The 12497-nt window shown below is 47.6% G+C and overlaps 1 long non-coding RNA gene across 8 annotated transcripts in view; it reads right to left on the bottom strand.

Moving 5' to 3' along the window:
- Nucleotides 1-687: 687 nt before the first annotated feature.
- LOC115516210 overlaps nt 688-12497 on the bottom strand; it is a 34066-nt gene continuing 22256 nt past the window's right edge. The window contains exons 6-9 of one of the 8 annotated variants that reach the window (XR_003969500.1): nt 9816-10074; nt 5750-5853; nt 2438-2722; nt 688-1956 (exon numbers count right to left, since the gene is read on the bottom strand). This is a non-coding gene — a long non-coding RNA (uncharacterized LOC115516210). Of the gene's footprint in view, nt 2723-5749; nt 5854-7385; nt 8168-9815; nt 10075-12497 lie in introns of those variants that run through there. The other 7 variants (XR_003969490.1, XR_003969491.1, XR_003969495.1 and 4 more) reach the window with 7 other exon arrangements.

The raw sequence follows: 12497 nt of genomic DNA, 5'->3' as shown, positions 1-12497 counted from the left end.
TTCCTCATCGTGGTGCTTATTATCATTTCTTTTTTCTTTCTTCTTCTTCTTCTTCTTCTTCTTCTTCTTCTTCTTCTTCTTCTTCTCCTTCTCCTTCTCCTTCTCCTTCTCCTTCTCCTTCTCCTTCTCCTTCTCCTTCTCCTTCTCCTTCTTCTTCTCCTTCTTCTTCTTCTTCTTCTTCTTCTTGCCTCTGGGAGAAAATCCAGAGAGCAGCATAGGAAGAACTAACTATTTTGGTGATTTTCCCATCAAAAAATCCTATCTGCTGACTTTCTGCTCAGCCAGTGGTCAAGCAAAGAGAGAGGTATCTTTGGCAATGACCCCACTCACTGAGTCAAGATGGATGGCCTCTCAGATCACCTGCTGGGAAGGCTGCATTGGCTGGGCTGAGGTCTGAGCACACAGCAGCTTCCATGGATTGGCATCTGAGTATGAGCTGCTGTAAAATAACTCCTTTATAAATTTGGGGTGGCTTTGACAAGAAGGGTAAGGTAAGAAACGACAGGAAGTTTCTGGGAAGGAAAGGGAGGAAGCAGCCCTTGGCAATTTCGCTTGATGGTTCAGGTTTGCAGCTGGTTCACGTTTGTCCCCACACAGGATCCACCATGTAGACAGCCAGTCTTGCCTGAGTAATGACACCAGTATAACAAAGCTGTTGAATACAGGCTCTGGAGGCAGATGGCCTGAGTTCAAATCCCAGCTCCTTATAAGCTGTGTGGCCTTGGGCAAGCTGGTCAATTCCTCTGAGCTTCAACTGCTACTTATCTCATAGAGATGATAATCAAAACTACCCCATAGGATTTAGGGTAGATTATAATATAACTCAAGTCAAGTGGTCGATGCATATGAGTTGCTTACTTCTCCCCAGTAACTGTTTTATATAATAGAGGTCACTGATTAACAACTCTAGAAGCGATCATGTGAAAATGATCTTTTAATTAATTTCAAGCAGAACGTTTCTCTGTTTCAACATGACTGCTTGGCACAGGACATTAGGAAGCACTCAAAGAGATCCAAGCCCAGGCTTGAAATTTCCCCCGGGGCTGGAGCATTAGCTGCATCGCAGTTTTAGGGAAGATGCATCTCGTGTGTAAGAGCCCGGGAGCCCTGCTTTCCCAGCCTAACTCTCCCTGTAGCAAGATTTACGGGCTTTGGAGCCAGTCAGGTAATGTTGCTGTAAAACTTCCCTCATCTGTAAAACTAACATTCGATGACTTGAGTTTTTCCATGAGCTCAGTAAGAGATTACAGTAATATTTCATTGACTGTTTAGATGTAAGTAAAAAATAAATCCCGTTCTTGCCCACCACTGCCCCTCTCGGAAACTGTAAAACACAGAGCGCCGTGATTGTAAACATGCTCTCCCACCAGAGACAGCTGCTTGGAGGGGTGTTTTTGGACCACAGGACAAGATGCAGCTGGAGAGAAAAGCAGGGGTCCCCCGTCCCCGCTGACCTGGATCCAGCCAGGGCGAGTACAGCTCACTAAAAGACCGCTCATTTGGAAGGGATTTTCTTTTTCTTTCCATGTCAGACAAACTGAAGAGAAAGACCGGCTTGTTTGGAACAATAATTACTAGGCTTTTTCAGGCACTTTATAAAAATGACTACTTTCACATTCTGTGGCTCATGTAAGATCACCAAAAACGGTTCAGTTTTTGAAAATAACCCTGTTGTGCTTGACGACGCGCCTTAAACATCACGATGAATTAGTGGTTCCAGCAAGTTCCCCACAAAGGAAACCGAGAGAAACTGGTTTGGGGGTCTGTGGGTGGGAGAACTGGTGTTCGCAGCTTGGTCCACTTCATACCTCCCTCTGGCCATCCTCGCCAGAGTTCCTGGTGATGTCTGTACATCAGTGGGGACAGATGACATGGCCAAAATAATTTCCAGAGGGCACTTGGCCTAAAAAAGCTGCCGCCATGTAGCGAATTAGCTCTTCAGCACCCTAAGACTTGCTGGGGAGAAAGAAGGATGAGCTTTGGCATGAGATATCCAACTTAAAGGAACACATGAGTCACATGTGGGGGAAAGCTTCCATTCTTTGTACAACACACAGCATTTAGAACAGTACTTCACACAGCAATTCTCTATCCCCCTGACAAATGCAAGAAACAGCCCTGTCTACTAAAATCGAGGGGTTACTGCAGTGCCATTTGGGGAATTTGGATTTGGGTTGTCAAGGGCGTACCATAACCTTGCCCCTGAGAACGTGTGGAACACATGCAGAATCTTAGACACCCCACCCCCCGTCAGATACTGTATTTTAACAGATCACCAGGTCATTTGTGTGCATGTCAAAGTCTGAGAAACAGAGGCCAGTGGCGTTTTAGGTTAAACGGGTAAAGCTCAGATGAGTTTAAACTACGATTCAATTCATGTAAAGCTTTTCAAGAAATACAGACATCGACAAAGAGAAAGACACCCGAAAATTTTTACCAGCGACATGACCACGTTGGAAAGTGGTCAGCTGCTGCACTGAGGCCCAGCTGACTTTCTGAATGTCCGTCAAGATACCCTGGTGACTGGCAGGTGGTTTGTCTTTTGTTTTGCTAAGTCCAGTTGTTAGATATTCAGTGTCTTCACAATGAACAGGGAAAGGAAACTGTGTCTGGTCGGGGTCACCTTCAATTCTTCTTGCTTTTCAAAGCCTGCAAAGGGGGCCTGGGTGGTCCACAGGCTGGTAACAGCAAGCACTTCAACCTGCAGCGTCAGTCTCTACATCTGAAGGGGACAGAACCAACTGTCACAGCCCTAAAATGGCATGAGGTCCCCAGTGTTTACTTTCCTAAATGACTGGCTGTTGTCACAACTTCTCCAAACACTGGCTTTCTTAATCAGGGCTTGCCAAACGCTACTGCTTGTTGGTTAGAACCCAACTTCATTTTCCAGGGAAATGGATTTTTCACACGAGAGTTGCATTGATTTGGCTCAGATAAAATCTCCTAGAAGAATCCGCAGGCACTTTTGAGGTTGCCTGACCTCAAATACTTTCGAGGAGTGATACCCACAGTAGGGAACTTGAGACACAAAGCTTACCCATGCCTTTTCTCTACTCCCCTCAAGTTTTCCTGCTTGGAGGGCAAAGGCCTCAAAAAAATAGACATCACCCAAAGGCAATGCATTCCAAACTCCAGCAAGCCCCAATGGCTGCTTTGTCCCACTCCTCTCCTTCGTCCGATTCCTGCCAAGGGCACCGCCCAGGGTTGGAAACCCCACAGCAAGTTTTGCCTCTTCCCTCTTCTTGCCCCCCACGTGCAAACGGTCACCAAGACCCTCCAAGCATTCTTTCCACACCTCTCCAGATGTTTCTGCTCCCCCAGGTAGCACTCAAATACCCCACTGCCTCACTTCTCACCAGCAGCAGTCCCCAGCCAGTCTCCTTGACACCCTACCCTCACTGCCGCCATCCACCTTTCCCAACACTGCCTGCCTTATCTTCCCCAAATACCGCTTCTCTGGAAACACTGATCTAGGACACGCCCAATGGCTTCTATTGTTTATGAGAGAAAATCCAGACTTCCCTGTCTGTTTTCTTTCATTTTAACGGACATTTTTTTTTTTCTGGTTAAAAAAAGAATGCATGCAGATTATACAGAGCTTGGAAAACACCGAAAAGGCTAGATCATAGAATAAAACTGATCCCATCCATAATCCCTACACCCAAAGTTACTTTCCACGCATTGCCGTTCTTTTGCTGTGCCTGGCCGCTAAGGCTCTTATAGAATGCCTCCTTTTGACGGATCTAGCCTGCTCTCCCACGTATCCTGACATCAGCCTTGTCTCCTGCGGGGCAAGGCACACAGCACACAGCCCACACCCCACACAGCCCCACTTCTGCTTCCGCTATGCAGAGCACTGGGCTCCTCCTGGTCTCCACTCATGTAAGAACAGCTTTGCTCCTGAGAAGCTGTGTGCCCTCAGGCAGATTCCGTAACCTTTCCGGGCTGCTGTGTTATCATCTCGTCTTCGTTCCTTGGCCTTCCCACTTGAGGGAGGCTCTCCTTTCCCATGTCAGCCCTTAGGCCTGCCATGACACTTAGCCCAAGTGTTTACACATGCTCTTCTTTTAGAACTTCAGAATAGCTCCGCATGGAGCCCAGTTAACAGCTACAGCCTCAGTAATTGACTGCTGTCTGTGTTTTGGAAGGCCCAGCCTAAATCCCTTCTGGTGCAACGGATGGGTCTGGAGTAAGCGGAGACGGACACCACTTTAGCTGGTGGTTCCTCCACGCAGCTAGGATTCTGATTTAAGTGGCCCCCAGAGTCAGGCAGAAACCAAGGGGCTTAAAAAAATGTTTGTCCTGGCTCCCCTCCCCACCTTCCCTCCCAACGTCACATCCTGATTTTGACTGCTCCCCCTCCCCCCCCCCCCCCCCCCCCGCCGTGCTAAAATGCAGAGAAAGCCTCCACTTCCTCAGCCACAAGCTGTGTGACCATCAGAAGAAGGGGAAAGAGGTTGCAGCCATCGAGAGATGTGGCTCTACAGCAGCCATCCTGAGAGCCATGTTGAAAGTGCCTAAAAAATGCTCTGATCCTGCCCCCACCCTGCCTCCCCCAAAAGGCCTCAGGACATTTGAATCCATGGTACAGAAGGTGATTTGTGCAGGCCAGACAGCTTGAGAGATAACAGACACATCTTGCCTGCTGGTTGGCACACTTTGGAACATGCCCGTTCTCTAGATCAGCACCTTTACCCTGAAATGGAGGCAAAATTACTCCACATTTCAGCGTTCTGTGATACACACCCTGACTTCTCTGGACCCGCCCCACCCCTCACGCAGCAGTCAGGCTCTGGGCCCAGAGCCCACCTGTCAGCACCAGCCACCTCTCCGAGCCGGCTCCCTCCCCACTCCCAGCCTTCCCCAGCATTTCCTCCTCAGGCTTCCACCCATGGGGCTCCTGACCTTTCACCAAGACTTGAGGGCCTAAATGCTGTGATGAGAGGAGCCACGGAAAGGGGCTTCAACTGGTGCTTCCCAAGACAGCAAAAGCAGGGGTTAGCCCGGGGATCCCCCAGATGAGGCTGTTTCTAGAAAGGCAGCGAGGTTCAGAGCGATGGGGAAGCCGAGAAAAGCAAATACGTGCACGCATGCGCACACGGACTAGTTACCCGTTTGCACACCACTCTAGCTTACCAACGGCAGGTGCTGTCTTAAGTACTTTCTATGCATTAAGTCATTTCATCTTTAACATAATCCTATGGGGTGGGAATCATTATTTTTCCTGTTTTACAGATGTTAGAAAGGCAAGGCTGGGAGAAGTGAAGGAGCTTGCCAGAGAAGTGATGAAGCTGTAAGCGGATGAGTCAGCATTTGAACACAGATGGCCCACCAGGTCCTAGCAGCCGCACTGCCTACACCACTGTTGAATGCCCCTCGGCGGGCAGTGTAGTTGCACACTTTTCAAAAGCTCTAGAACTTTCTCTCGCTTGCACAGATGTTCACTGAGCAAACCCCTGCAAGTCCCCAGCAGACTTTCTGGTGAATGAGGCAGCTTTGGTGAGGAAAGTGGTGACACAGAGCCATTCCCTCCCACCCCAGAGAGGCAGAGGACTGAGCTGTGGAACCATCGTTTATCTTCACCATGAAATCTGTGTTCCTTTGAGTGACTCAACTAGAATTATTTAGCACCCCTCAACAACCTTACCGTTAGGCCACTCCCAGCCTACAGAAAGAACCATCTGTATTTACTGCTTGGTGAATCTAGATGAGCCCGTGCCTCCCAGATACAGGGGAAGGGATTACCCACCTGCTCCCATAGCAGTGACTTGTTGCTCCTCCAGATTAGCCACTTGCAGCGTCCTCTGATGAAGTCTCCAGAATTTGCGCTGACCAAATAAAAATGCTACTCAGCTGGCATGGGCAAGACGAGAATTGCTTTCTTGAATTTGGGGGAAGCACATCCCTGTCTTTTCCCCCACGGCTTACGCAGACACCTGAGGGAGTTTGCAGCACTGACACTGGGCTCCCCATGGCCTGGGACCTCCCAAAGGGAACATTCCCACCTGCACCCAATTTACCATCAGGTAGCCTCTAGGCTCCCAGAGCTAACTTATGGTCTCAGCACATGTGGACTCTTAAACATACTGCAGCAAGCACTGGCAAGGCCTCATCATTCCTCTTTAATATCTAGACCCCTCTTTGCAGCCTCCCGTACTCTAGCAATGACCTCCGTCTGACTCTTTGGCTGGCAAGACAGATCGTTTTCTTTCCTAATACATTTCACACTGCGGATGGACTATGTATTCTGAGCCCTCATTTCTCTTAAAGCACCGTAAAAGTGTGTAACATAAGAAGTGAAAGATAATTCTTTGGGGTGCCTGGCACAACCCCACATACGACAACACTTCAGCATGTCTCATTTAAACAAAAACCCAAACTTTCCTTTTAGTCCTCTTTAAATTACTGATCAAACATTAATTATCTGTCCTTGAGAATTCTTCAAATTAACGGCACAGTCACTTAGATTAACATTTAATACAACAGAATCCCAGGACAACAAAAGAATTAAAATGACCCCCAGAGTCTGTAGAAAAGATGTGTCCGGATTAATTAGCACATTTCTGAAGTCACAGTTGAACTGTAGTTTGAGTAAGTCCTATTTTTCTATGTCATTAAAAAAAAAATGCTACTGCCGATGCATGGGTCAACCGTCTCGCTCCACAAAGTGGTTCTGGACTGATTGTACAAACACTCACAGAAATCATGCTAACGAGCTCAGCGACGGGCTGCCTGTGGCAGTTGCAGAAATGACTCAGTCATTCCCCGTCCATGAGGCACTCAGTCTGGTGGGGGAGCCAGGCGTATATACAATGAAATAAGTGCTTAATATATGGCTCCACAGAAAGGAGCTCCAAAGGAAAGTACCCAACCACACGGGGCAAGGGGGGGATGGTGGCTGGCTAGTCGGTCAAGGGTGAGAGGAGTGGAGGGGGTTTGGGATTCTTCCCAGAAGAGGTGATTCATCATCTGGTTGGGAGGGAAGCCAAGTCAGCAAGGTAGACTGCAACTCATCAAACCCCAAACCAGAGACAGAGTTAGTACCAGAGACAGACATACTGCTAGTCTGGGTTTCTGGTTCTCGTTAGCACCTTACAGTTTCTGAGACCTACAAGAGCCTGGAAGAGTTGCTTTTCTGTGCATCCATTCTTAATGGCCAAGGAAAATGCCTTCTTGATCATTCGATTTAAGACCATCCTTCTCCACCCTTCCATTGTATAGAAATCTAAATATCCTAACGTTTGAATTTGGGTCCTTTTCAAAAAGCCCATCTTCCATATAGCACTTTTCAAACTTTAGAACCAATAAGCACTCTGGAACAGGCCCCTAGGCCTTGTGGACTATTTCATCTTCAGGGCACTGTCAGCAGCTAACGGCACATGGCACTGGTGCGTGCAGACACAGGTCAGTCTCCACTGAAACATTTCGGTTACTTACAGTTTAAAGGAGGCAGGCAGGGGAGGTAACAAGTGTGTCCCTCTGTGTGTGTGTGTGTGTGTGTGTGTGTGTGTGTGTATGCACGCGCGCGCGCATGCACAAACAGCAGGCTCTATCTGCATGTCCAAATCCAATGAGCACATATCCTAGCGTGCCCTGGAGACCTATGTGGCAGAGTCCTGCCAAGTTGGGGAGGAGCATGAAGCTCGAGGCAGAGCTTAGAAAGGCTTGGCTTGGTGATTAAAGTCCAACACACTATGCAACTTCAAAACATGTTTATTTAGATGTAAAGTTCATCCAAGACCCCATAAATAAGATCTTGGCCTGTTTTCGGAGCGTATTGTGACTGTCGTGGCCCCTTTTTAACTTCGGTTCCTGTAACTTACACTGGGGACCTGAGTTGATCACTCCAAACCAGCAAATTAATAAATAAAGCAGCAGAAAGGAACACTGCAGGGTCATGAGGCCCAGGCTTTCATGCCTCTTCCTTCTTCATAACTGTTTCCAGATGTGGGGATTGGCACAGTGCCAGCTCAGTGACAATAACTAATGAAAGTCCTTCCTCCCCAGCTAGCAGCAGGCGGCTACCGGTCCCGGCAGGATGGCCTGTTTGTGTTTTCATTTCAGAGGACTCACTTGGCTGGAAGCATGGCCCTTGTTGAGTGTGTGGCTGGCACAGGCCTTGGAGTTAACTGCAGCCAAACACAAGCACCGCAGTGCAAGGTGTCTCCTGGAAAAGGCAGTTGTGCAAAACAGCCTATTTGCAAGAGGAGTCCTAAGCGATGGAGGGATATAGGGGCTGGATTTGGGCTCAAACATCCCGCCAGTAAGGAAATGGTACCTGTGGAGTCGGTAGCCTCGGACCCCATCCCTCCCATTGACAAAATGCTTCCTCTAGAGCTGCAAAGAGGACAGTCAAGAAATGGTTTGTTCCTGACTTCACAGGGCTTACAACCCGAGGTGGGGCACACAGCCATGAAAGAAAACCCAAAGGAGTGACCAGGGCCAGGTGAGATTGGTCAGGAAAGACATCCTGGAAAACACACATGTTAAAGGTCTTGTAAAGGAAAGTTGGGACTACTTTTAGGAGCAAAAAGAAGTGCTCTTAGAAAACGGCAGGCTCGGGGCGCCTGGGTGGCGCAGTCAGTTAAGCGTCCAACTTCAGCCAGGTCACGATCTCGCGGTCCGTGAGTTCGAGCCCCGCGTCAGGCTCTGGGCTGATGGCTCAGAGCCTGGAGCCTGTTTCCGATTCTGTGTCTCCCTCTCTCTCTGCCCCTCCCCCCATTCATGCTCTGTGTCTCTCTGTCCCCAAAAAATAAATAAACGTTCAAAAAAAGAAAATTAAAAAAAAAATAAAAAAAGAAAACGGCAGGCTCACTACTAAGCATTTATATCCAAAGGATACGAGAGTGGTGATTCATAGGGGCACGTGTATACCAATGTTTAAAGCAGCAGTATTAACACTAGCCAAATTATGGAAAGAGCCCAAATATCCGGTGACTGATGAATGGATAAAGATGTGGTGTATATGTATGTGTGTGGATATGTGTGTGTGTGTGTGTGTGTGTGTGTGTGTAATGGAATACTACTCAGAAATGAAAAAGAATGGAATCTTGCCATTTGCAACAATGTAATATGCTAAGTGAAATAAGTCATTCAGAGAAAGACAGGTATCTTATGTTCTTACTCGTGTGTGGAATTTGAGAAACTTAACAGAAGACCATGGGGGAAGGGAAGAAAAAAAATAGTTACAAACTGAGAGGGAGTCAAACCATGGGAGACTCTTAAGTACAGAGAACAAACTGAGGGTTGATGGGGGGGGGGTGGAGGGAAAATGGGTGATGGGCATCGAGGAGGCCACTTGTTGGGATGAGCACTGGGTGTTGCACGTAAGTGAAAAATCACGGGGAATCTAGTCCCAAAGCCCAGAACACACTGTATACTCCGTATGTTAGCTAACTTGACACTTAATTATATTTAAAAAAAGAAATAAAGAAAGAAAATGGCAGGCTCTAGTATGGTTCAAGTGGCCAAGTCTCCATGTGCAGGGAACTTCACCCTAGACCTCAGGCTTTGGTCAATGTACTGGTCAGGCCAACAGAGCCAAGTGTTCTCACATTCTGCTTTACTCTTTTTCTGATCTTTGGGAAAGTCTCCTTCTACTGATTTTTCTTTGTCAGCCAACCTGCTCATCACAACCACAGGGAAAATAAACTGAATTTTTTAAACTGGAAACACATAAATTAGTTTGACATAAATGTAGCCTTCGCTAGCAGACGGATAGGGAGTGTGTTTGCCTGTGTGGTGATATCACTGACCACTCTGGAGCCAACCGTAAGAATGAATTTCATTGTTTCTAGTACACAAGTAGCACTTACTTGTGGATTTCCAGGAAAATCTTGCAACTGGGAAGGCTCTGAAAAATCACAGAAAATCTTTGCTTTCATGCCTCAAAAGACATATCTGATCTCGGTTGGTGGATTTGCAGTGTCCAGATCTTGTTTCTTGTTTCATTTGCAGGAGTTAATTTTGCAGACTGGAACAGAAAGCCCCAGAAAGTATGGGGGAGAGAGAGTGTCCAGGGCCACTCCGGGGAAGCAACAAAGGCTAGTCTGTCTGCTGGTGACAGGATTTGACCTTCAGTCACAGAGAGAGAGTATAAACAGACAATCCTGCTCTCCCTGCCCTGCTGCTGACTCTGTGCTCTTCTCTGATCTTGGGATCGAAAGGCAGACTGGGACAAGCCACACATTTCATCCACCCTATAGACCCAAAGCCCCAGCTCTGAGGCCACGGGGTCTGTATGCCCCTTGCAGGTGAAGTGCTCCCACATAATCCCGATTTTGATGTGTGAACAGATATTTCAGAGCATGGCTTCCTGGGGATGTGTGTCCTAGGGACCAGCAGATGGGGTGCTGTTAACCCATTTCCTGGCTAGAATGGGTTCTATGCAGTGCTCCAGGAGGTAAGAAATGAGCAAATATAGGGTGAATACAAAAGATGTAGAAAACTCCTTGTGTTTTGACCATCTGGGAGGGGCAACAGAAGGCAAGAAATCAAGCTTAGGACTAGGAAATCTTCATCCATGGTCAAGTTTACTAAGTCCTATTCTCAAAGCTCAGTGGATCTTTTCTTACCTCCAGGCCTATGAACACACTGCTCCTGCTGTCTGACTTCTACTTGTCCATTTGATTTTAGTTTAGACACCACTTCCTTCCAGGAAGCCTTCCCTTCCTTGATGCCCCTTACGTGGGCTTGCACTGGCCCCTCTTTTTCTACTATTTTGGCATCTGTCAGTGTTGCAATTGTCTGGTGACATCTAGACTGCAAGTTTGGTGAAGGCAAGGAAGTGCCTGCCTCATTCCCTCTCCCCGATTCCCAGCATTCATTCATTCACTGATTCATTGATCTGCTCGCGAAAACCTAGTGTGAGCCAGTCAAATGATCAACAAAAAGAGAGGTCATTGTGAGGCTTTATCACTCAGAGGGGGCATGCTGGAGGAAGTGCACTGTGATGCCTTCTTTGAGGAAATTTGGACAAGGAAGACAAGAGGATGCATAGCTGCCTCACACTACCACCCCCCACAGGGCATTTTATGCCATGGGAATGAAATCTAGGGATCATTAATCAGGTGGACGGGCGCTTACATTCAGGGAGCTCCTACCACACGCCAAGATGGCTTTCCAGATGCCAACCATGTTAATAATATCTGCCATTCATCCAGAACTGGCTACGGGCCAGGCTACTTCTTGGGCTCTCACATTTGCTCTTTCAGCAACCCTGCTGAGCAGAGATGCTTGTTCCATTTTTTGCAGACAAGGGGCTGACCCTCAGAAAAGTGGGACTGGGCCAAGACTGCATAGTCAGTGAGCCAAATTTTAAAGGCGATAGTTAAAGATCTTTACCATATGTTTAAATAACTGCCAAAGATGCCCGAGTACTGTACTTTGAACATGGACATCACATTGTATTTTTGTCAAAATGTTGGAACTATAGATTGAGTTCGTGAAATTTATAGAAAATATCAACCCTTACCAGCCATGTGACTGTGGACAAGTTACTTAACCTCTTGTACATCAATATTCTGTGTCAACTGGGAATAATAGTAGTACTTAATTATAAGGCCTTTGAGAGGATTAAATCACTGCATTTGTGTAAAGTGTTTGGAATAAGGACTGGTCCATACGGCTAAATAAATGTATGATCTAATTGCAAAGTCAGTCCTCATTGTCAACATTAAGCAAAGTTGACTTACTTCTGGTCAGAAAAGAATGATTTCATCTTTTAAATTCAAGTAAACATATTGCTGCGGGCCCTCCTGAGAATCCCTTACAAGATATGATTCTAGCAGTGATAGAGAAGGCTCTGTGCTCACGAAGCCAAGGGCAACACCGTCAACTATTTCTTGCTTTGATCGCGAGAGCCTGCATTTTCTCGTTGCCCTCTGGTACGAATCGTGGGGACTTTTGCATCCGGCCACAGTGCCCCGTCCGTGGTAAGGCCTATGAGAGGGAAATCTTCCCTCTGCCAAGGGTGAGGGAAGAGACTGGGAGGGAAGGCGAGGAGGAGTAGGCTGGTCAGCATGGAGGAGGGTGCCCTCCGGCGGATCTGTTGTGGGAGAGCCCAGCTGTGGAAGCTGAGGAAACGGATCCAGCAAAAGTTGCCCATGCTCGCTCAACCCCTGAAACGTCTTCCTCTAGCCCTAGGAGTATGTGTGCTTCAGTTTAGAGTTCCCATTTGTCCCTGAAGGACAGCGACCGCTAGTGAAAGAGGCTGCCCTCCCTCAGCAAGCGCCAGCATCCCAGGGCATACCAGATGGAAGAGGTCAAATGTTTTCCGTTTTTCCTCCCCAGCAAGGTTCAACTGCAGGCAGGTGCTCTGTGTGGCCGAGTCCTAAGGACCCTCTTGCTACTCCAAGAGTGGCCCGTGGACCAGGACCACTGGCATCACCGCAAGCTTCGAAAACAAGTCCCACCCCACTGAATCAGAATGCAAACGATTCGTTCTTCACCTTGACAGCATCTTAGAATCAGTGACTATGGGCAGCTTTTCACAAATC

This window comes from Lynx canadensis, chromosome A1 (assembly GCF_007474595.2).
Source record: "Lynx canadensis isolate LIC74 chromosome A1, mLynCan4.pri.v2, whole genome shotgun sequence".
In the NCBI taxonomy this organism is placed as follows: Eukaryota; Metazoa; Chordata; class Mammalia; order Carnivora; family Felidae; genus Lynx; species Lynx canadensis.
The sequence above is the reverse complement of the archived record's forward strand: the minus strand, read 5'-3'. Positions and strand labels throughout refer to the sequence as shown.